The 4,114-nt window shown below is 38.0% G+C and overlaps 1 long non-coding RNA gene across 1 annotated transcript; it reads right to left on the reverse strand.

Annotated features, from left to right (window-relative positions):
* Positions 1-545: 545 nt before the first annotated feature.
* Positions 546-2,261, reverse strand: LOC119919362. Its single transcript, XR_005447677.1, has 2 exons — positions 2,013-2,261; positions 546-931 (listed from the first exon to the last, which is right to left on the reverse strand). It is a non-coding gene; the product is annotated as an uncharacterized LOC119919362 (long non-coding RNA).
* Between the last annotated feature and the right edge of the window lie 1,853 nt (positions 2,262-4,114).

Raw genomic sequence — 4,114 nt, forward strand, 5'->3', positions numbered from 1 at the left:
AGTGATGAAACAAAGACTGACTTGCACAAAGTAGTGATGAAACTACATATGTGGTATCATTAATTATGACAATACTCTAAAGTCTTTACCTGTGGTAAATAGGTGCATCTAAACCTTCTCAAAGGTCGAAATAAATGACACCTCCTACTTGGCTTCAAAACTATTCAGTGTGCCAATAATTCTTTGTTTTCTGTGTAACTTCTAAGGGAATGTCACATTTGTCTCTTAAAGAAATGTCCAAATAAAACCAGTATAGAACATCAGTTTTCATTTTTTTCTTTCTACTCACATCTATACAAAATGTTGACCTATAAACACCATTTAATATTTTCATTTACAGCTGTTAACTATAATATGTTGTTAAGTTTAGATCACACTATTTACAATTAACATTTGAGCACTTAGGCTCAGTGGATGAATGAGTGTGAATGTCAGTTTCTGTTTGAGCACTTAGGCTCAGTGAATGAATGTGTATGAATGGTGAATGCAGATGTAGTGTAAAAGCGCTTTGAGTGGATGAAAAGACAAGAAAGGTGCTATACAAATACGGAGCATTTACATAGGAAACTGATTTTATTTTCAGGATATTTAGTCTGATCAATTTTATATAACAAATTTTTCCCAATACACAAGACATAGTTTAACAACTTAAATATATATCTTGCATTCATGAAAGCACCAATATTTAAAGGTTAAAAATTAAAAAGTAGTTTTGTATGACTTGTTGTTGTAACAGTAATTTTAATGCTAGCTAACCCAGTGTCATAATTTAACATTAGTAGTGTTCAGGTGTTGTGGAGTAAAAGTTAAAAGAAAAGGCTAAACAAGCAGTAATGTACAGGATCTGATAGAGCCACACAGGAAGCTGGAACTGTTATTTCCTGTAGAGCTGGACTGTGTTTCATCTGGATGTGTTCTGCAATCAGCAGTGCTTGTAAATGAAAGACAAGATGGGTACAGAGTTACTGACAGTACACACAATTTTTTCCCCAACTGCCATAAACCTACTGAACTCTGACATCACCTCCGCATGATAACCTCTCTGGCATGTTACAATAATTAGGGTGGCAATGTGAAATACAGCATTTAATTATAATCTTGCTGCTGGACACTGTGCAGCATAATCTATGTTGACAGGCAATGTGCAATAATCTATGCTGCTAGACACCTGTTGACCACTCAAGTCAGCTCTATGTATGTTTATTATTAAGATCTTATTGTATATTTCTTATTGAACTGTACTGCTTGACATCACAGATTTTAATCCCCCAAACAAACTCAGAAGTAGCTCTCACACACCTAATTTACCACCTTGACTACTGTAACTTTACCCTACTCAGGACCATCCCCCTAGTTACAGCCCAGCTACTTGACTTCACCACAGCTGCAGAGTTCTGCTTGTAGCTCGCGGGAGATAACAACTTCTGTTCTGCCGAATAATGAATCCACCTCCATCTCCCTACTGAGTTTTATCAATGTGCTGTGCAAAATCTGTGCAGTTATCACCACATATTTTTTGCTGAATCTCAAGGAATGCTACCTCTAAGTGTAATAAATGATTGAAGCTGACTAACAGTTAGTATCTAACTGAACAGTCACTCCATTCAATTAAGAAGCCAAGTCTAACTTTGCCAAATTGGAAAGTTTAATGTTAACATTACGTCAGCTAAAAGACGAGTGGTGCCATTACCTTCCAACTTCACACAGATGCCTTTTGTTCAAAGTATTATCACCCTAATGTCTAACACTTCTTTAATACACGATGACTTCTCTTTAAAAATTGGGGTTAGCGCACACTTCCTTTCACTTCATTGCATCACTGCATCATTGTTAGCACAGCTTGGGGTCACTCGAAGCTACTAATGAGCTTAGCAAGCTAAGCTAACAAGCTATGCATGTACACCTGCTAATTAATGTTAACAGGTTAGATTTGGCTTCTTAATTGAGTGACTGTTCAGTTAGATACTAACTGTTAGTCAGCTACATAAATAAAGTACCAGAATTTCACTCACCAACTGGAACACAGGATTCCTGAATGCTCTCTCTCTACCATTAACTGCACAGCCAGCCATTATTCATCCGGTATTTGCATGAAGAAATGTCTACAAGGCTCAAACAGTACAGATGCAAAGCTCTGTGACTGTTTTAGAGGCAAACAGACGGTGGACAGAAAGCTAGCAGTGACAGCCACAGCAGCCACCAGTCAATCAAAGCAGCCACGACCCTAATAAAGAAAAGCAATATACAATAAAACCATCTTTTGAACAAGGCGGTAAACATGTTTTATTCTACTGTAAAGTTGTGCATTTTAACATGGGGGACAGTTGAGATTGACTCCATTTTGCAGCCAGCCTCAAGTGGCCACTCGATGAATTGCAGTTTTTGTTATTTCCTGGAGATGAGGTTGCCGCTTGATTGCTACGCTTGACAGGTCGCCATGGTAGCGACTTGTCATGCCACGCCCAAATGCATGCCCTGATTTATCATCTATTTTCATATAAATGGTATTTTCCTGATTTCAGTCCTGTTCCAGTCTCATGTATTAGTTTATGTACCATCTTGAATTCTGTCTGTTTGCTAGGTGTCTATTTATGTTCTCTGCCAGTTTCATTAATTAATCTGATTTTGATCATTCTGCTTTAGTCCCTGTGTAGACTTTATTATTATTCATCCGCATCTTTAAGTTACTTGGTATCTGTCTTGTCTCGTCTCTGCAGCCAGTGGAGTTGCCCCCTGCTGGCCGTTAGAAAGAATGCAGGTTTAAGGCACTTCTGCATTGGCTTCACTTTTCAGACCTGCTGGTTCCCTCTTACAAATGCTTGCTACATAATACAGTAATATGTAGCAAGCATTTTACTGCCTGGCATTGTCAATACAAGGAGCTGAGCACACAGCCATTAGCACCAAAGTGCACCAAACCACAAGTAACACAGACCACAATAGAAAAAACTTCTAACAAAGAAGAACGACAAGTCAATAATCTCTCACTGTCACAGAGGATTGTTTCTAAAGGCCTAACAAGTGATGTTTCAGTGCAGTTTGGTCATCTGACCTCAGCGTGTTTAACAAAGAGCCAGCAAGTTAGCAAGTTTATAACATGTAAACATGTCTTCTGAAAAAAGCCATGAACAACAGATTTTCATGTTTGGTGTTAATTTAAATCAGTATACCCAGAATAAACAATTCACCTTTAACAGTTATCTGACTACACTTCAACACCCCAGCTACTATGTGTATTTATCTTCACCACAGTCTGTAAGATCAATAGCATATAACCTGCCGCTGGCTGAAGTTTCTTTGCCTGATGGGTCACACAGCTTTTAAGCCATACTTTGGTTTATTACCAAATACTTGCAAAATGAAGTTGTAGCCTCAATTGTAGTATTTGCTTTTTAGTAATATCTACTGACCATCATGAAGTATTCTCTACAGATGTGTTTTCCCTACTGCCTTTAAAACTGCTATGGTGAAGCCCCTTCTGAAGAAGATAATTTAGATGCTACTGTACTCAATAACTACAGAACGGTATCCAATCTGCCATTCCAAAGTAAATTTTAGAGAAAGTTGTTTTTAATCAACTGAACGATCTTATTAATTCCCACAATATTTATGATAAATACCAGTCTGGTTTCGAACCAATCACAGTACTGAGACAGCATTGGTAAAAATTGTTATGATCTTAGATGGACATGGATATGAAAACCATCAGTATTAATGCTACTTGATCTAAGTGCAGCTTTTGATACAGTCGATCGCTCAATTTAAACAGATGGCACAATCTGATTGGCCTCTCAGGTACTGGTTCCGATCATATCTCACTGATAGAGAATTATTTGTATTGATGAATCTCTATCCAGACATAAATTGAATTGTGGTGTTCCACTGGGCTCAATTTTAGGCCCTATCCTTTTTAATCTGTACATGCTGCTGCTTGGAGACGTCATCAGGAGCCACGCATCAATTTTCACAGTTATGCTGATGACAACCAGTCTACATTGCCGTCTCCCCTAATGACCCAGGACCAGTAGATGCCCTTTTTAACTGTTTTCTAAACATACAGTCATGGATGGCAGAACATTTTCAGCAGCTCAGTCAGGACAAAACAGAAGTATTG

The sequence above is a fragment of the Micropterus salmoides genome, unplaced genomic scaffold, assembly GCF_014851395.1.
Source record: "Micropterus salmoides isolate LMB-PRFRI ecotype aquatic unplaced genomic scaffold, ASM1485139v1 Ms_hic_scaffold_2693, whole genome shotgun sequence".
Taxonomy (NCBI): domain Eukaryota; kingdom Metazoa; phylum Chordata; class Actinopteri; order Centrarchiformes; family Centrarchidae; genus Micropterus; species Micropterus salmoides.